Source organism: Cervus canadensis, chromosome X, assembly GCF_019320065.1.
Source record: "Cervus canadensis isolate Bull #8, Minnesota chromosome X, ASM1932006v1, whole genome shotgun sequence".
Classification (NCBI taxonomy): domain Eukaryota; kingdom Metazoa; phylum Chordata; class Mammalia; order Artiodactyla; family Cervidae; genus Cervus; species Cervus canadensis.
The window spans coordinates 129,213,037-129,234,371 of NC_057419.1; the positions used below are offsets into that span (position 1 = coordinate 129,213,037).

Sequence of the window (21,335 nt, forward strand, 5' to 3'; positions counted from 1 at the left end):
TCTCTCCTGCTTCTGCGTCAACCCAGCCACAGAGCAGCGTGCCTTCCAAATGGTCTAGCACCAGAAAGGCATCCAAGATCAGCTTGCCAACTGTGTATAGTTCAGCCAGGAGCTCCTGGGAAGGGTCCCTGGGAGGAGCCAGGGACTGTCGTCTGGGAAGGCTTCAGGCCTCAGGATGGGTCCCTGACAGCCCTCAGTCACTCTCAGAGTCGCCTCAGTAACAAGAACCCTGGTGACCCCCACCACAGGCCCCTGCGTTCCCGGTGCCTTGTGACCAGGCAGGGCTGGGCCCAGCTGGGCTAGAAGAGCGGGGTACAAAGGGCTCAGCACGTGGTTTACAGGCGTTTCCCACAGAGTTCAGTGCAGTTCTGTGGAAAGGGAGCAAACACGTTTCCTTAACGACCAGTATACACATGAGGACTCATTCAACAAAGGTTCTTTCCACACCTGTTACAAACGAGGCCCCGTGCCAAGTACTAAGGGGAGGGGCAGAGGATACAGAGATGAATTAAGTGTGGTCCTTGCCCTTAAAGACTTTGTCCTCTACCGGAGAAGCCAGCCATATATATAGGTAACTAGCTGTAATACGAGACCCACCTCTTTAACTGCTTTGACATTTGATGAATATATCTTCTGGGTGGGGCACAGCAGAGAAGGAGAAAGAGAAAGTTCTACCCTTGACAAGTTCGTTTCCCAATGAGGGAAGCAGAGAAGTAAGAAGACAATGATAATATAATGTGACAAGGATGCTGATGGGGTCAGCAGACAGAGCATTGGAAGCAAAGAGCAGGATTGCCTAATTGACACTTGGGGAATCTGGGAAAGCTTCCAACAGGAAATTCCAAGAAACCAAGACCCACGGCTGCCACTGGGCATGGCTACAATGTAAAGGGTGCCCCCTGCAGTTGCACACCACCATTTGCGGTAGCCCAGACTGAAGGGTGAATAGGAATTAGCCAAGAGTCCTTAGCAGGTGTGAAAGTGAAAGCCGCTCAGTCATGTCTGACCCTTTTTGCCCTCATGGACTATACAGTCCATGGAATTCTCCAGGCCAGAATACTGGAGTGGGTAGCCTTTTCCTCCTCCAGGGGATCTTCCCAACCCAGGGATCGAATCCAGGTCTCCCACATTGCAGACGGATTCTTTATCATCTGAGCCACTAGGGAAGCCCATGAATACTGGCATGGGTAGCCTATCCCTTCTCCAGGGGATCTTCCCGACCCAGGAATTGAACCCGAGTCTCCTGCATTGCAGGTGGATTTGTTACCAACTGAGCTATCAGGGAAGCCCTTAGAAGGTATGGTGAACCAAAAGTGGCTCAAAATGGTTAGAGTGGTAAATTTTATTTTATTTTTAAATTTATTTATTTATTTATTTATTTTTGCCAAACTGTGGCATGGTGGGGATCTTAGGTCCCTGATCAGGGACTGAACTGGTGCACCCTGAGTGGAAGCACAGAGTCTTAACCACTGGACCACTAGTGAAGTCCCCTAGAGTGGTAAATTTTTTTTTTTTTTTTAGAGTGGTAAATTTTAAAATTAAAAATTTGTCCTGTTTCCTTTATCATTTGGGCTCTTTCTCCACACACACATTTTAAAATACAGTTGACCCTGGTAAATGTGGATGGAGGGAGTGTGGGAACTGGAAATGCATCATTTTACAGCAATCATTGTAGAGATTAGATTGGACAAAAACCATCCATAGATGCTAAATTTAGTGGAGATTTTAATGAGAAGCAGGATATTTGCATGATCTTAAAGTGTCTCCCCACAGGCTGCTTATTATGGGCAAGGGAGAGATTGAAGAGTAGGTATAAAGTCAAGTGTCACTGACTCGATGGACATGAGTTTGAGCAAACTCCGGGAGTTGGTGATGGACTGAGAAGCCCGGCATGCTGCAGTCCATGGGGTCGCAAAGAGTCGGACATGACTGAGCAGCTAAACAATAGAGTAGAGAAATCAGGCACCACCTTGAACTCGTGATCAAAATTAAAATCACCAATGAGAGACAGACGTACACTGAGTACCTCCACATCAGAAAGAACATTAGCTCCACAGCAGCATGCCAGCAGAGAGGCACGACCCCAGTTGACTCATGAGGAAACAACATGAGGAGCATTCATTATGTTAAAAGTGCTAGCAGGAGAAGGAACTGTAGTCTTCAGAAATCACTGGGTCATAAAAGACCCCCAAAATGCTGTGGAATGTTCCAGTTTAATGAAAGCTAAAGAAGGAGCAACTCAGTTCAATACCCGACCCTAGAGTAATTCTGGTACTAGACAGGGAGGAATGTCCTGAAGGACATCAGTGTGTTACCTGACAAAAGAAAAATACGGACAGTAGAGGCAAGTACTGTGACCGTGTTCAATTCATGAACTGAGAGCTGGGCCATGGCTGTGGCAGAGGGGATGCCTCTGTGCTTGGGAGATAGAAACTGAAGTGGAGGCGTAAAGGGTCATGATGTGTACTCCTTACTCTCAAATGGCTCCGAAAAAGTGTGTATGAGTGTGTAAAAGATGGATATACAAATATGTATATATGTGTATGGTGTGTGCCATATACTGTATATACATAATTAAGTGTGTATATATGGATAGAGATAGATGGAGAGAGACAGACAGAAACAGAGACAGCCCTTGAAGATGTACAGTTGGCCTATGAACAACATATGTTTGAACTGCACGGATTCATTTATATGGGGATTTTTTTCAACAGTCAATACTACTGTACTACACAATTCTTGGGTGTAGAAATGCAGACACAGAGGAAACACATATATGTATAAGTTATACAGATACTCTAAATTATACATGGATTTTCAGATTTTTTGACTGCTCAGATGGTCAGCGCCCCTAACCCTATGTTTTGCAAGGGTCAACTGTACATACAGAGTGTGTGTGTGTGTGGAGAGAAAAGCCAAATGATAATGGAAACGGGATAAAATTTTAACAATAGGTGAATCTGGGTAAAGGGTATACAAGTGTTCCTAGTGCTATTTTTATTTGCACAACATTTTAAAATTTGAAATTATTTCCAAATAATAAAACAATTATAATCAGGTGTCACAGACAGAGGACCAGGGTATAGGACATGATGGTTTGGTACACTTTCGTATTGCAAAGTGATTACCATCACTAGTGTTAGCAAATGCCTTCATCATGTCACATAATTACCATTTTGTTTTTGTGCTGAGAACATTTAAGATCTATTTTCTTAACAATTTTCAAGTATGTAATGCACTATGATTAGCCATAGTCAGCAGGCAATATATTAGATCCCCAGAACTGATTCATACCTGGAAATTCATACCCTTTGACCAACATCTCCCCATTTGGCAGCAGCCAAATCTTGAAGTGACTTGAGTGCCACAGTGGGAATCTGGGCTTTATCTGGAGGACAATGAGATACACATAACAGAAATACTTTTTAAAAAAGACCTCGCACCACAATGTTGATTCATGCTTGGATTTCTAATTTGTAGGTTTTGGTAGTTTACAGATTTGTCACATACACTGTATAACAGGTCTGGGAGGGAAGGTAAAAATGTATATTCTTGAGACTTTCCTGGTAGTCTACTGGTTAAGTCTCCATGCTTCCCCTGCAGGGGGGCACAGGTTCAATCCCTAGTCAGGTAACTAGGATCCCACATGCCATGCAGTGCAGCCAAAAAAACTTTTTCTTTTTTTTTTTTTTAAAAAAAAAGATATAATCTCAACAGAGGGCAGGGGAGGGACTTGGCTTCAGAGGATGCTCAAGGATGGAGAGAAAAAGGCAGCGTGCTGTAGGCTGAGCAGAGGGAGGCATAGGGCTAATTTTCTGAGCACCTGTTATGTTTAGGGGACACTTCACCCAAGAGGTACAAAGATGAGAATGGTGGTCCCTTCCCGAGAAGTCCAGTGGTGTTACCTTGCTGGAGGACTGGCGGGGTGGTGTCCTGAATCTGTCTGAGCAGCCAAAGAGGGCTTGGGCTTCAACCTGATCTTGCAGGACTATAGTGGGGGGCTGGCGGAGCTGTTGCTGTAGGGGGCTGTCTCTCCGGCAGACCTAGAGGATGGGGGTTGGGAAGAGAGCCTTGTGTTTTGTGAAGACTTACCAGGAAAGAAAGGTGCGACACCTCCTTCAGACTCTGAGAATCAGGCCCCACCCACTCAGAGCAGAAACGTGGGGCTCTCACCTCCTCAGGTCAGAAGTCTCAGGGGGAGAATGGGAACTGCTTTTCCAGCCTCACCCTCAATTTCCTCTCCCCGGTTCTTCCCTCTCTTCTGAAAGGAGGCTCCAGACCACATTCTGGAAGATCTGAGCACCTTTCCTCTGGGAAATCTTCAGTGACTCCACCCCAGAGAGACCTGGAGCTCCCCAGTCACTGCAGGAGCTGCCCACCTGAGACCTCTCCGTTGCCAGGGTAGTCTTCCTTCCCGGTGGTCCCTGCAGGACCCAGGCCACCCCTTTTCTGGAAGCCACTTCTCCAAATCCCCGGAATGCCCTCTGGCTCTGTGGACAGGTGCATCACCCTATTCTGGGCATGCTCCAGACTTCCTCATTGGTGTCAAAACTTCCTTTTCACTTCATGTTCTGTCCTTACTGTCCAGGAAAATCTTATGTCAGTAGGATAAATCATATAAACTGGGTTGTGTTCACGCATGAGCTAGCTGTGAAGTCAGCGTCTGTCCCCAGAATTGACTGGAACTTCGGGTACCTGAGACTCCGAGAGAAGGACCTATTCAGTCAGGCAGGGCCTTCTTCCTGTTGCCTTGGGCGCATCATTCAGGACTGGTTGTGGACAGGGTGGAGAATGGAGGTGGGTGGGTAGGGATGGTGGGGGACCTGGAGGCAGGAAAACACATCAAGAGGCTGAGACTGCATGTCCAGGTGATGGTGGCCTGACCTCAAGTCTTGCCAGGGTGTGCAGGGCTAGGCTGATGAAGTGAAAACGTGCAGAATGGAAGAGGCCTGACTTGGTGCCCAGACATGTGGACAAGTGGGATGAGAGGTTGCCCAGGTTTCCTGCTTGGCCACATAGGTGAGCAGCAGTGCCTTTATCGAGAAAGGGCTCATTGGGAGGGACAGACTGTGGGTTTGAGGGGGAGAGAAAGGAGTCTAGTGTGGTTGGGCCTTCAAATTTGAGTTGCTTCTGGGACAGCCAAGTGGGGCTGGCCAGGAGGTGCTTGAATTGAGGCCACAATGTGTGGTCTGGAGCATGGGAGCAAAGTTTGGCCTGGAAACAGAAAGTTTTAATATTTTAACCCAGACACACACACCAGAACTTCCAACTTGGTACACTCCCCAGGTCATTCAGCCCAGGGCCTGCTAATAGAATAAGGCATGGTTTTACAATGTCTCCTTAATAGGTGGTGTGGAGCCATAAGGACAACAGTCCTAGTGACCCGAAGATGTGGGAGTCCAGAGAGTCATGCCTCTCTGCAAACTACACAGCAGGCCTCTCCTCTTCTCTAAACCCCATGAATGGTGTGGTCAGAAGGCACCGGCTGGAAGATGTGTGTGTGGGGGGAAGTGGTTTGGGTGGGACATGGGTGCCCAGCAGGGAGTGGGACTTTTGTAAATCTGTTTGAACCCTCCCCTTTCAGAGCCTATTGAGCCTTTGTGTCTGCATCGTTACCCTCACCAGTTCCCATCCCCTATACCACAGGAGGGCAGCACTGCGCTCTCAGCTGCCCAGGATGTTCTCAGACTGATGCCAAGAGCAGATGGCTCCCAGTTAGCACTTCCGTTGGCCTCAGAGGGCATGGGGTGGAGTGGGGGCCGGGGAGGGGTGCAGGGGATGGTGGCAGAGGTTTCTTTTCTCCTGGGTTGGAAGAGCAACAACTGGTGTCTGAACTTCCCGGTTACAGAACACCTACATGCATACTAAGTCGCTTCCATCATGTCCGACATAGCCCACCAGGCTCCTCTGTCCATGGGATTCTCCAGGCAAGAATAGTGGAGTGGGTTGCTATGCCCTCCTCCAGGGTCCACTGCTCTACTTCCTGCCTGCTAGCTCTCCTGATTGGCCTAGGCTAGCTTGGCACCTGCACCCAACAAGTAGACAGAATGAAAAGAAATTGAGGGGTGGGATGGAGAGAATAGAGGCAATGAGGGAAGTCCAGAAAAATACAACCTAAATGGGAAACCATTTGGCTTGGGAAGAAAAGTACAGGTCAGTCTTCTGACCGGATGTCTATGGAAATTTCCAGTTTTACCTACCACCTAGTAGCTGGGAACAAGTCACTTCATGTCTCTGTCTGTCTCAGTTCAGTTCAGTTCAGTTGCTCAGTCATTTCCGACTCTTTGTGACCCCATGGACTGCAGCACGCCAGGCTTTCATCAACTCCCAGAGCTTGCTCAAACTCATGTCCATTGAGTCAGTGATGCCATCCAACAATCTCATCCTCTGTCGTCCCCTTCTCCTCCTGCCTTCAGTCTTTCCCAGCATCAGGGTCTTTTCCAATAAGTCAGTTCTTTGCATCAGGTGGCCAAATTATTGGAGCTTCAGCTTCAGCATCAGTCCTTCCAGTGAATATTCAGGACTGATTTCCTTTAAGATGGACTGGTTGGATCTCCTTGAAGTCCAAGGGACTCTCAAGAGTCTTCTCCAACACCACAGTTCAAAAGCATCAATTCTTCAGCATTCAGCTTTCTTTATGGTCCAACTCTCTCATCTATACATGACTACTGAAAAAAACCATAGCTTTGACTAAATGGACCTTTGTTGGCACAGTAATGTCTCTGCTTTTTAATATGCTGTCTAGGTTGGTCATAGCTTTTCTTCCAAGGAGCAAGCGTCTTTTAATTTCATGGCTGCAGTCACCATCGGCAGTGATTTTGGAGCCCAGAAAAATAAAGTCAGCCATTGTTTCCACTGTTTCCCCATCTATTTGCCATGAAGTGATGGTACTGGATGTCATGATTTTAGTTTTTTGAATGTTGAGTTTTAAGCCAGCTTTTAGAAAATTATCTAACGGGGCTTTTCTAGAAGATCTCCTTGGTTTCCTCCAGCCATGCTGTGTACTGCTGACATACACACCTGCAATCTGGTGGGCAGAGGGAAAGGCTGATACGCTAGAAAACGGGCATCATGTGAAGTTTGGGAGAGGCGTGGTTTTTTTGTTTGTTTGGCTTTGATTTTTTGGAAGGGAGGATGGCTGTGCCACATGGCGTGCGGGACCCTAATTCCCCAACTGGGGATGGAACCCCCCTGCACTGAGAGCATCGAGTCTTAAACACAAGACAACAAGGGAAGTCCTAAGAGGTGTGTTTTTAAGAAAATAATTTCTTTAGAAGGAAGCAAACATGTGGAAAACATCCCAGTTGATGAGAGAGGCTGAAAAAGACAAGTTTCTGAAAGACCTGGGTAAACTCATGGCTGACAGTTTACTGAAAGACTCAAGGACGATGGTGGGGTCTTTGCATCTCATGATGCCCTCGTCTGGGTTAGAGGAATGGGGCCTCACCCACAGGGTGGCATTTTTATACCCTTGTGTTCTCGTGTCCTTCAAACACCCTGGCTCATGTCCTCGATGCAGTATAGACATACCCACACCTTTTCCCACATCCTGAAACCACTGCCCAAAGACAGGCAAGGTGATCTGAAAATGAAGCCCAGCAGCTTCCAGGGTGCAGAGAGGAGGATTCCTCCCAGCCCCTCCTCCCTCCTGCTACTTCCGGTCCCCAACTGCAGTCTGGGCTCAACCCCTGATGAGCCAGCCCTTGGCCTCTTGCTCTGCCTGTGCTTTATGATGTTCATAATAACCCTGTGGAAACGATAAGGCTGGCCTTTTTCAATCCTGCCTCTGCACTGCAACCTTCCCTAATAGTGTTTTTCTCCTGCTACTCTTCTGTTTAGAATGCCTCCAACTGCCTGCTCTCTTGAGTCCCAATTCATGGCCTGACATTCAAAGAGAATTTACCATTAATTCAGCACTTACAGTGTGCCAGGCATTAAATCTAAGCATCGTGTGCCCTGATTGTGGTAGCAAGTTTAGGATGGGACTTGCTAGGACCTCCGCTATTTGTCAAATGGGGATGAGTAAGTGGTCAGGACAACCCTGAAAAGCAGGTATTATTATTCCCCATGATACTAATTATGAGAGTGAGGCTTAGGGGAGTGAGTAACTTACCCAAGGTCATGATTAATAAGAGGACATGTCAGGATTCAAACCGAGGTCCTGATTCTAAATCCTGGGGATGTTTATATAGATGGCTCTTCAAGTCTCCCCCACCCTCAGCGTCCCTCACCCAGGAAGGTTCTGGCCCAGTGGACACATCCTTGTGATATTTTTGGTTCCAGTTATTCCTGTGGAGATGACTGCAGCCTTCCAGACAGAGAGCATGTAGGATAGATGCCCCACCTACAGGCAGTTTTTAGTGGCTCAGTCGTGTCTGACTCTTTGCAACCCTATGGACTATAGCCCACCAGGCTTCTCCGTCCATGGGATTCTCCAGGCAAGAATACTGGAGTGGGTTGCCATTTCCTTCTCCAAGGGATCTTCCTGACCCAGGGATAGAACCCACGTCTCCTGCATTGGCAGGTGGGTTTTTTTTTTTACCTCTGAGCCACCTGGGAAGCCTGCACCTACAGGCACTACCTGCCACAACTGGCTCATCGTGTCCTGAGGATTGGCCATACAATAAGGCGGCTGCCCCTGGAAACGTCCACAGCCTTCCCAGGAGAGGCACACCCCTGGCCTGGCACAACCTCTTATCCGTCTGGGGAGGAGGCACATCCCGGAAATGCTGTGTAGCAGGATTTCCTTTTAGGGAGCTGCCATGTGGCCAAGGCTGTTATCACGGAGAAGAGCTCCACCTGCCACTGCCGTGGAGCCGCCTTCAGGTGCCCCCTCTGCTCCTACAGACCCTACTGACCTCTGGTGGGCAGAGTGTAAAGGTACTGCGCTGGCTGGGCAGCCTTAGAGGGCTTGACTCTCAGCCAGGCTGTGCTCTCACATCTTCTGGTGTGGGGGGAGCCAGCTACCCCTACCAGGTTGATTCATCTATGCAGTACTGTGGGTGGGTCTCAACCTCACTATGCCTCAGTTTCTTCACCTGTGAAACAGGGATAAACAAAGTCCCCTCCACTGTACCCGAAAACCTGAGACAAAGCTTTAACTGGGGGAATGATGGATGGGTTAATTCAAGATGCCAAGGCCCCAGGGGGGCACTTGTGAAATTCTTGGTACTTGACCAGAAGGATTAGATATGATTTATTAATAACAATGTGAAGCTACCTTTTTCATGTTGCAGCACACAGAGAACTTTTGTCTAGCACCCTGGGATGAAAAGGAAGAGCCATCTCAGGCTCTACCCAGTGCCACCCCCCACCCCCCTGCCTAAAGGCTGACAGCACCAACATCTCAGCATTGCTGGAATCCTTTTGCAGCACCTGGGTGGCAAGCTCTGTCTGCTGTATACAAAAGTTGTCGCAAAAGCAGTGGTGAGCCCTGTCAGGATTCGAATTCCCTTCTTTCTACATGAAGACAGTCAGCCAAGGGTTTGGTGGGTGGCCCTGCAGTGACCATAGGTGCAGGTGGGAATGGCCGCTGAGCAGCAGGAAAGGGTCTTCTATGCCTGCCTTGGCCCCCAGGCAGAGCTCTGCAGACTCGGCTTTACTTGGGCTCCTTTTCTGAGGCAGAGAGGCAACAAGATCACAGCCACCCCACAGGCCTCTGGGCCAACGCAGATTGCATCTGGGGATAATGTGCGTGGAGCAGAGACCAGAGACAGATCTGCTCAGAGCAGAATCGTGGGACCAGAGCATCTGCCGTCTGCCACCCCACAAGCTGCTTCTCTTCCTTCCTTCTGCTACACTCAGGCCTCGTTGACTCATTCATCCCCGAAGTCCTTAATGAGGGGCAGCCGACTGCCAAATACCGTGTCAAGTACTGGGACCACAGGCTGGGACTGTTGGCTTCCAGCAACTCAGCCAGGTAGAAAGAAAGACATGGAAAGAGGGGCACTGAATAGGGAATGTCTATAAAGAGGAGGGAAGGTGCAGGAGGGCCTAAGACAGCCTCAGGGAGTCAGGAAAGTTTGCAAGGACACTCGAAGAATAAATGGGAATGGGGGAGGGAAGAGTAACTGGGGAGTAATGAGGCAGTTTTCCAGAGAGAAGGACATGTACAAAGGAAGCTTTGGGATGGGGAGAGTGAGGCATGTTCAAAGCACGTCAAGGAGCCCAGTTGTGATAGAATAAAAAGTGCTAGATGGGAGTGGGAGTAGGGTGATGAAGCCAGGCTGGCAGCAGTCAGATCAGAGAGATGCCAGTGAAAGGAGTTTTTTTAAAACTTATTTTTATTATTCTTATTTTATTTTTTAATATTTTGGCCACACCATGCAGCACGTGGTATCTCAGGTTCCTGACCAGGGATTGAACCCACACCCCCTATGTTGGGATTGTGTCGTCTTAACCAGTGGGCCACCACGGAAGTCCCTGAAAGGAGTTTTTACTTCATTCTGAAGGCAATGGAGGGGGGGTTGGTCACTGGAGCATTCTGAATAGGGGAGCACTGTGATCCAAGGCACTATTAAGCAACACGGTTCTGGCAGCAGAGAGATGGGCAGGCTGTGAAGGGCCTGCTGAGGAGGTCACTGCAGTTGTCTGGATTCTGTGGGTTCAAAGCCTGAATGAGGACGTTGTCAGGGAGGGTATAAAGGAGGGATTTAAGAGCCCTGAAATAAACAGAATCAACAGAATGCGGTGGGTGTACAAAAGTAGGCGATAAGGGAGAGATCATGACAAAGGGCTTCCCAGGTGGCACCAATGCAGGAGACATAAGAGACTCGGGTTTGATCCCTGGGTGGGGAAGATCCCCTGGAGGAGGACATGGCAACCCACTTCAGTATTCTTGCCTGGAGAATCCCATGGACAGAGGAGGCTGGCAGGCTACAGTCCATGGGGTCACACAGAGTCAGACACAACCAAAGCAACTTAGCATGCATGCACATGTATGTAAGGGGAGCTGAAGCCATGCTCATGAATGAGATGAGGAATAGAATTATGAATAAGAAGAGAAGAGGGCTAAGGATGGAACTCTGGAGCTAGTGCACAGGCACTTAAAACATGAAAAGGAAATGAGAGCGAGCCAAGTGTCCTAGCAAAGAAGGGAGGAGAGAATGGCTGTCAGAGCCAGATGTTCCAGAAAAGAGAGCAGGGACACAAGGAGAGACATTTCAGCAGAGTAATGGAGGCAGGAGCCACACTGCAGAGGGCTGATTCCAGCAGCTGAGACTGAAGGGCAAGAAACGACTGAAGCTGCAAGGGAGCTCTGTGTCAAAGGAGGGTTTTGTTGAAGGTATTTATTCAAATCTCCACGTTGAGGGGAAGAGATGGAGAGAGAGGGAGAGCTTAAAGCTAGGAGCTGAGACCAGGGGCTGGGCCTTTACACCCCCTCATCAGTCAGTCACTGGATACAGGCTGCCCCAGGAAGTTGGCTGGCCTTTGGGCAAAGCAGCTCTCTTCGATGGAGGTAGTCCCCAGAGGAGTCTGACAGCTGAGAGCTGTTGGCTTAGGCACCGAGTCCTTCTGTCATGAAGAGGGTCCAGGGAAGTACATACAATGCCCGCCACAGAGAGAAAGGGGGCGCCATTGCACTTGAGTTGAATCTGTGGGCCAGTCAGGCTGAGGCTGAAGTTTACACTGTTGGCCTGAATTTTGCTTCATGAAAATGGAAACAGGTCGTTCTGCTGAAAGGGGGTGCTGGCGGGGGTTGTGGGCTGGAGGCAAGTGGAATGAATGGTGGTGGGATGGCTGCTTCGGGACCCGGAAGAGGAGCTGCCCAGGGACATGGGGCTGGATCGCCAGGTGGCGTTGGGGTCTATGAAACTAGAGAAGGAATCATTTTGGCAGGCTCAAATAGCATTCAGGTTTCAAGGTCTCTCATCCTCAGCTATATGGCTCTGTCCTCCCTTGGATTTAGTTAGTTTGTACTAGGAAACGTCTATGTGTCATTTCAGAATATTATGTTGCACTATGTTCCTAAATTCAAAAACTTTTAACCTCAACTATTTTCTAAACAAGGGCCTCCCTAGTAGCTCAGTGTAAAGAATCCACCTGCAATGCAGAAGGCCCCAGTTCCATTCCTGGGTTGGGGAGATCCGCTGGAGAAGGGATAAGCTACCAACTCCAGTATTCTTGGGCTTCCCTGGTGGCTCAGCTGGTAAAGAATCCACCTAAACAAGACCTAACTGATTTTTGTTATGATAATAGTTAATTATGCTAATGGAAACAATCTGGCTAACTGGAAATAAAACAATGTGGATATTTTTTTTTTCTTTTTTTTTTTTTTTTAAAATATGGAACGCTTCACGAATTTGCGTGTCATCCTTGCGCAGGGGCCATGCTAATCTTCTCTGTATCGTTCCAACTTCAGTATATGTGCTGCCGAAGCGAGCACCAATGTGGATATTAAACATTGCAAACCAATCAGAAAACTCTTTCAGAGTTGACAATAAAGAAAATATACATGTCTATGAGCAGATGAATGAAAATTACAGGAGTCAGGATTAAATCTAATTAGTAGGCAAATCCAAAATGTAGGAAAATTCAAAATCCAAAATTAGTAGGCAAATCCAAAATGTAGGAAAATTCAATTGAATTCAAAATTCAAATGTAGGAAAATTCAAAGGAAAATTAATTAGGAAGTCACAAAAGCAAAGCCATTGCTGTGATGATGAAATCAGAACAGGTAGCTTGTTGGGTACTAGAGTGACAAAAAACAAGTACACGGCTCAATTAAATGGGCTTTTAAAATCCATACAGGAAGTATGTGGAGAGTTATTTCAAAATGACGCTTTGCTTTTCAGAGAAGAGAGGGTCCCCACACGATGGGGAGTGGTTAGAATGAGAACTCACTCAGCTGAGAGTGTGGGCTACACTGCCAACTGTGCCTCTCACAGGAAATCAGCTTGTCATCCACGAGTAACTGAGTGAGTAGCAACAACTTGTGTAACTGGCAGTATCAATATGACTCCTAGGAAATAAATGACACAGCCAAATACAGAACAAAGTCAACATTTGTGATGGGGCCTCACCCTACTTCCCTGCACAGATTTGCTACTAAGTACATGTTTTTTGCCCAAGCTATCAGCAACTCTAATTGTAGAAAGTTTAGGACACAGAGAATGGCAGACCAATTTGGCAGACCAAATTCAACTCAATTGCCTTGCTGCGCCCTAAAAGCATTGTAGATATAAGGGGAGTTGATCTTGCTTCCAGTTGTACCTTAGAAATACAATGGGGCTGCCCAGAGCCTCCAGTGCTGGATAGCTCCTACAGCTCCTTCCAGCAGCCTGTCAGATCTAGGCAAGAGTTCCAAGATCTCCAACCACTGCCCACCATCCCTCAGCCTCTAGACTCAGAAACACACACGCACAGAGTGTAATGATAACGCCTACTTGATCATGCTCCGCACAGTCGATTAAGGGCTTTTCTTTTTTAAAAAATTATTACTTGTTTATTTTGGGCTGTGCCGGGATTTCATTGCTGTGTAAGCTTTTCTCTAGTTGCAGTAGAACTTCCAGAATAATATTGAGTAATAACAGTGATGGCAAGCATCCTAGATTTGTTCCTGACATTAATGAAACTGCCTCTAGAATTTCATCTGGATCCTATCTGTTAATATTTTATTTAGAACTTTTAGAACTATACTCAGGATTTTTATATCTGTTTGCAGGTGAGATTGATCCATATATTTCTTTCTCCTGTATCATGGTCAGGTTTGGTATCAGTTATCCTATTTTCACATCAAAAATTGGGAAAAGTTATCTGTTTCTATTCCCTAAAACATTGTAAGACCTATTTACTTAAGTTCTACTAGAACTCAATGACATATACTCATTACCCAAGATCACCACTGTTAATATCTTAATGCATACATACACTTTCAGATCTCTGTTTATGTGCATATGTATGTGAGTACACATGAATATATAATACACCAAATAAGTTCACTCTCCACACTGTTCTGCAAACTTTTTTTCAGCCAACAATCTCCACCATTTTAATAAATTTTCATCTCATCTAATACCACATATTTATATTTTCCCAATTGACCCCCAAATGACCCTTATAGCTGGTTTGTCCAAATCAAAACCCAATTCAGAACAAGGCATTAATTGAATCTGATTGTTTTGAAAGGGGAATATTTTTCTAACAACTAAATTTGTCTTAAATGGTAATGGCTGCTTTGGGAAATTGTAAGTTTACCCTCACTGGAGACTTTCAAGCAAAGCCTGGACCAATATGTGTCTGAATCCCTGCATGTGGGACATTAGAGCACGTGATGTTTAAGGCCTGTTCTAAATTTATGAATGACTTTCTCCAAATCCTATTTTTATGCCACTTCTGCACTGGATCTTATCCCCTCCTGCCTACTCAAGTACATCACTCCAGTAATTCTTCTCTTTCCTACATTATCAACTTTTATTTCTGTCTTGGCTTTTTCCTCATCACCATTCAAATATGCTGTTATTTCTCCCTCTTGAGAATACCTACTGTCAACCTTATTTCCCACTTCATATATTCCCAATTCTTTCTTTTCCTTTTATAGCAAAACTAAAAAAAGTTGTCTGTATCCACGGCTTCCAATTCCTCTTCTAGTCTCTCTGGAACTCACCCCTCCAGGCTTTTGCTCATACCACTCCACTGAACTGCTCTTGTCAAGGTCTCCAATGACCTCCATATCGCTAAATGCCATAGCCATTTCCAAGTCATCATCTTACTTACATGTGGATGAGAGTTTGCTCTCAGAGCCATTCCCTCTTCTCCTGCTCTGCTGCATAGAACAGACAACATTTCCCAGCCACCCTGTCCCTCTGACTTTCTGATACATTTGGCTAATGAGAATCAATGGCTTAAGATTAAAGAGCAGGAGAAGTGGAGAAGGGAAGGTATTCCCCTTCCTTTCCTTCTGTTTGGAATGTCATCTCTAGTGGTGACTGTACATCCTCTATGGTTCCCACTGGATAGACCCTCCCTCCATGGACAAAACTCCTGCAGGGCTAGCCTTCCTGCTTCTGCTGTGTGGTCCCTGATCTTGGACTTGAGCGACATCACTTTTACCTCCAGTAGAGGTGAAGTCGGATAGCATCACCAACTCAATGGACATGTGTTTGAGCAAGCTCCGGGAGTTGGTGACGGACAGGGAAGCCTGGCATGTTGCAGTCCATGGGGTTGCAAAGAGCCGGACATGACCGAGTGACTGAACGGAACTGAACTGAGAGGAGAAGCAGCTTTCTGCTGTTGCTAAATTTCTGGGTTAATTAACCATCATCTCCTTGGCTTCTCAGCTCTTCCCAGGAAGAATAGGTCTCACCTAAGTAAGCAATTCCTCATGCTAAATTTTCCTGTTTACAATTCTGAGTGTGGCTTCTGTTTTCTAACTGGCCCCTGTCTGATATAAAACACCTACTTCTCTTAGCTGTCAGGATATTTCTGTTTTCCTTCGACTTGCCTAGCCATTTCTATTCAGTCTTCCATGCTGATTTCTCCTCATCTCTTGACCATTTAAAGATGGAGTGCACCAAGATTCAATCTCTGGACCTATTTTCTTTGCTTATTTACACTTACATCTTTGGGAGTCTCAGCCTGTCTCATGGATAACATCTCTTCAAATAACACCGATGTGCTGAAAACTCCCAAATTTCTATCTCTAGCTGGACCTCCCCGCCTGACTACATACTCAACTGCCTAGCTGACATCTCCACTTCAATAGCCAATTGGCATTTCAAACATAACATGTCCAAAACAGAGCACTTGGCTATCTCCTGAATGGGGTTCCTCCTCATCTCAATAAACTGCACTTCAATTCATCCAAGTTATTTGACCACAAATCAAGAAGTTGTCCTTGATTTCCCTCTTTGCCTCACTTCTCACAGTCTATCAGCTAGTACTGATAACAAAACCTCCAGAACACTGCTCCATTCACTTTTTCTAACTCTTTCTCTACTACCCCAGTCCAACCACTCTCATCTCTCACCTGAGCTACTACACTAGTCTCCTCCTTGCTCTCCCTGCTTCTCTTCTTGCCTCTCAACAATAAACCATTCTCCATGTAGCAGCCAGAATGATTTTCAAACATAAATCATGTTACTCCTGTGCTTGAGAGTCTCTAGTAATTTTCCCCTGTACTTTTGCAACCCCAAATCCTTATTTGGGCCTGTAAGGCCACACATGGCCTGGCTTCTGTGCACTCCTCTGACCTCACCTCTTGTTGTTTGTTCATTCTCTCACTCATTACAATCTAGTCACATTGGCCTTCTTTCTGTTCCTTCAACATGCTCAGCTTCTCTCTCCATAGGGCCTTTATATTTTCCATTGCCATCATCTGGAATGCTTTCTCCCTGGTCCTTACCTGGCTGACTTTGTATTATCATCTTTCAGGTCTTATATGGCTCAAATGGCCCCTCCTTAGAGTCCATCCTGACCACTGTCACTCTCTATCACATCACACTATTTTAACTGATAATTTTCTCTTTTTTTAAAATATATATTTATTATTTCATTCCAAGCAGAGTCGCTGGAGAAGGAAATGGCAACCCACTCCAGTATTCTTGCCTGGAGAATCCCATGGACAGAGGAGCCTGGTGGGCTACAGTCCATGGGGTTGCAAAGAGTTGGACGTGACTGAGTGACTAACAACAACAAAACAGAGTCTCAGGGCAATTTTAAAAGATATGTTTTTCATGAGTTGACCAGCTTGTGAACTCTTTCTCTATTTTTTCTTTATTTTTGGCTGTGCTGGGTCTTCACTGCTGCATGCAGGCTTTCTCTAGTTGCAGTGTGTGGGCTTCTCATTGTGGTGACTTCTCTTGTTGGGGAGCATGGGCTCTAGGGCACTTGGGCTTCAGTAGTTCTGGTATGTGGGCTCAGTAGTTGTGGCTCCCAGGCTCCAAAGCACAGGCTCAATAGTTGTGGCACACAGGCTTAGTTGCTCCATGGCACGTGGAATCTTCCAGACTAGGGACTGAACCCGTGTCTTCCTGCATTGGCAGGCAGATTTTTTACCACTGAGCCACCAGGGAAGCCCCTGATAATTTTCTTGTTCACTTGTTGGTCACCCCTGCCCCCAGAAAGTGAACTGCTTTGTTCTCCACTATATCCCCAGCTTCTAGTCAAATATGTATATAATAATAAATACTTAATATATATATTAAGAGACTGAGACTAAAGAGAGAAAATGATGGGAGCAGATGCAACCAAGTGTGCCCCTATGTTCTTGGTGCTTTGGGGAGGAAAATCATCTGCAGAGAGAGAAGCCTCATAGGCAGAGAAGTTTGAGAAAAGTGGTGGAGGCTCTGAATTGTTCCTGAGGGGAACAGGAGAGTGGCTAACCCAAAACACATAGTAGGATTAACCAGCTATGGTGAGAACCCATCTGATATGGGAACCACAAACTCACAATGTCAGACTCCACTAATTTATAAGATGTGGACATTCATCTATTTGGGTAAAAGAGAAAGCAGGTTGTAGGACTGACTCTAAATTGGGAGCTTGCAGGGCAGATGTTATAATATTCAAAGAAGGTAAGATGTATTTATTTTTTCAGTTAAGCATGGCTGCCATAATAGAAATCAAGTTCAAAAAAAAAAAAGAAATCAAGTTCAAAGCTTTAGCCAAAATGTTTGATCATTAGGACTTATTGGCAGTGGCTTAAAATATTTGGGCAGAAGACTGTTACCCTACAGATTTTTGTAATTTTTTTTTTGAAAAAATAAAGAACTATAAGTCTGGCCTGTGTACACCTAACTCTAATCATTGTTGCTATAATGAAATGTTACTGTCCACTTCCAAGGCCTGTTACCATTCCAGACTGGTTGACTCAGAGACCTCTGAACCAAGAGTTGAAGCATCCCCTTGACCTTGCCACAAGTATGTAACATGAAGTTTCTGTATGGCCTTCCCCAAAAGCAATGATCAGAGTTACTGTCAACTAGAAATGGGCAATACTCAGACACTGGTTCTGGGGAGTCAGAACACCACCATAAGACAAGTCACACTGAGGATTCAGGGCCTGGCGTCAGGAGATAAATGGAAATTACGGCCTAAGTTTATGTAAGAATAAGCCTAGCAAGCTTGGAAATACATCCTGAGATGATTTCCCTTGCTTGAAAGGAGGTAAGGTTTACAATTGAATGCAAAAGGAGAAGAGCGCAGCAGAGGATGAGATGGTTGGATGGCATCACCAACTCAATGGACATGAACTTGAGCAAACTCTGGGAGATAGTGAGGGACAGGAAGGCCTGGCGTGCTGCAGTCCATGGGGTCAAAGAGTCAGACACAACTTAGCAACTGAACAACAACAACAAGGTTTACAATAGCATCAGAAGAAATGAAGGTATACATTTGAACCAAATATTGGCAATATCTATACACGAAAAACTATAAAACACTGACAAAAGGAATCAAAGATCTAAATAAATGGAGAGATAGACCATGTTCATGGGTTGGAAGATGCAATATTATTAAGAAGTCAATTCTCCCCAAGTTGGATCTTTTTTTTTTTTTTAATCATATTTATTTATTTAGCTGTGTAAGGTCTTAGTTGTAGCTCATGGGATCTTCATTGCATCATGCACAATCTTTCATTGCAGCACACAGGCTCTCTAGTTGTGGAGCACAGGCTCAGTAGTTGCAGCTCGCAGGCTTACTTTCTCCTCAGCATGTGCGATCTTAGTTCCCTAACCAGGGACCAAATCTGTGTTCCCTGCATTGCAAGACAGATTCTTAACCACTGGACCACCAGGGAAGTCCTCCAACCTGATCTTTAGATTTTACACAGTTCTAATCAAAACCCCAGCAAGAATTCTGGACATACCATACCATTCCACTAAATTTATATGCAAAGTTGGAGGAACTAGAGTAAGTAAAACAATTCTAAAAAAGAACATAAAAGCGTCATACTACCCAGTTTCAAGATAATATAAAGCTGTAATACTCAAATCAAAATAGTGTGGTATTGATGCAAGAATAGACAGACAACAGACAGAAGACAAAGTCCAAAAATATAGTCAACTGATTTTTTTTTTCTTGCCGGGCGGTGCCATGCAGCTTGCATGATCTTAGTTCCCCAACCAGGAATCAAACCCAGGCCCCGTGGCAGTGAAAGCACTGAGTTCTAACCACTGGACCACCAGGGAATTCCCAGATTTTTGACAAAGGCACAAAGGGAACTGAAAGGTGAAAGGAACGTCTTTTCAACAAATGGTGCTAGAATAACTGGACATGTTTATGAAAGAAAAAAAACCTTAACACATGCCTCACACATTATACAACAATTAATTCAAAATGGATCATAGATCTAAATGTAAATACAAACCTTTTAGAATATAGAAAAAAAATCTGCATGATCCTGGGTCACACAGAAAGGCACTACACTATTAAGAGAATGAAAAGACAAACCATGGACTGGGAGATATTGCAAATCACATACCTGATCAAAGATTGCTATCCAGACTATATAAAGAGCTCTTAAAACTCAACAATACAAAAACAAACCCAACTTAAGAATAAGTAAAAGATCTGAGCATATGCTTCACCAAGGAAGATACATAGATGGAAAATTAGCAAGTAAAACTATGCTCACAATGAAAAAAATAAAATAATCCAATTTAAAAAATGGGCAAAGGACTCAAATAGACATTTCTCCAAATATAATATACAAATGGCCAAAAAGCACATGAAAAATTGCTCGACATCATTAATCACTGAAGAAATGCAAATCAAAACCATTATATATCATTGCTGTTAGGATGGCTACTATCAAAAAAAAAAAAAGGGAATTTCCTGTCTGTCCAGTGATTAAAACTCCATGCTTTCACTGCCAAGGGCCCAGGTTCAATCCCTGGCCAGGGAACTAAGATCCTACAAGCTGGGAGAAACAGAAAAAAATAAATAATTAAAAAAAAAAACAGAAAATAAGTGTTGGTGAGGATGTGGAGAAGTTGGAGCCCTGTATATTACTGATGGGAGTAAAAATGGTACAGTCACTGTGGAAAACAGTATGGAGGGTTCTCAAAAAATTAAACAGGATTAGCATATGATCCAAGGAGCAAGTGTCTTTTAATTTCATGGCTGCAGTCACCGTCCATGGTGATTTTGGAGGGCAAGAAAATAAAGTCTGTCACTGTTTCCATTGTGATTACAGTCATGAAATTAAAAGACTCTTATTCCTTGGAAGAAAAGCTATGACCAACATAGACAGTATATTAAAAAGCAGAGACATTATTTTGCTGACAAAGGTCTATACAGTCAAAGCTATGGTTTTTCCAATAGTCATGTACAGATGTGAGAGTTGGACCATAAAGAAGGCCGAGTGCCAAAAAACTGATGCTTTCAAACTGCGGTATTAGAGAAGACTCTTGCGAGTCCCTTGGATTGCAAGGAGATCAAACCAGTCCATCCTAAAGGAAATCAACCCTGAATATTCATTGGAAGGACTGATGCTGAAGCTGAAGCTCCAATACTTTGGCCACCTGATGTGAAGAGCCGACTCATTAGAAAAGACCCTGATACTGGGAAAGATTGAAGGCAGGAGAAAGGGACAACAGAGGACGAGATGGTTGGATGGCATCACCAACACAATGGACATGAGTTTGATCAAGCTCCGGGAGATGGTGAAGGACAGGGAAGCCTGGCATGCTGCAGTCCACAGGGTCACAAAGAGTTGGACATGACTGAGCAACTGAATAACAACAACCACATGTTCCAGCAATCCCACTTCTGGATATATAATCAAACGAATTGAAAGCAGGGTCTTGAAGAGATATTTGTACCCAGTGTTTTTACAGCAGCACTATTCACAACAGCCAAGAGGAGGAAGCAATGTGAATGTCCATTGATGAATGAATGTGTAAACAAAATGTGGTCTATGCATAATTCTATCATATGGTACAACATGGATGAAACTTGAGGACATTATTCAATGCAAAATATAAGCCAGTCACAAAAAGACAACTACTGGGATGATTCCACTCATATGAGGTTTCTAAAGTAGTAAAATCCATAGAGACAGAAAGTAGAATGGAGGTTCAAGGAACTAGGGAGAGGGGAAAGGGAGAGTTATTGTTTAACAGGTATACACTTGCAGATTTATAAGATGAAAAAGTTCCAGAGATCTGTTGCACAACACTGTGCATTTCAAAATGGTTAAGACAGTAAATTTTATGTTACATGTTTTTTACCACAATAAAAAAAGGAAAAATATGTTCAACATCATCTGTCATTAGGGAAATGCAAATTAAAAGTAGGAGATACCACTGAAAAACTGTCATAGATCAGAGGAGACTGAAGAGACATGAAAGCTAAATGCAGTGTGAGATCCTGGTCACACAGCCCCATACTGGACT

General features: G+C 45.0%; 1 non-coding gene across 1 annotated transcript; it reads right to left on the reverse strand.

Moving 5' to 3' along the window:
- Positions 1-12,278: 12,278 nt before the first annotated feature.
- Positions 12,279-12,385, reverse strand: LOC122436067. The gene has a single exon (XR_006267839.1). It is a non-coding gene; the product is annotated as a U6 spliceosomal RNA (small nuclear RNA).
- Positions 12,386-21,335: the final 8,950 nt, after the last annotated feature.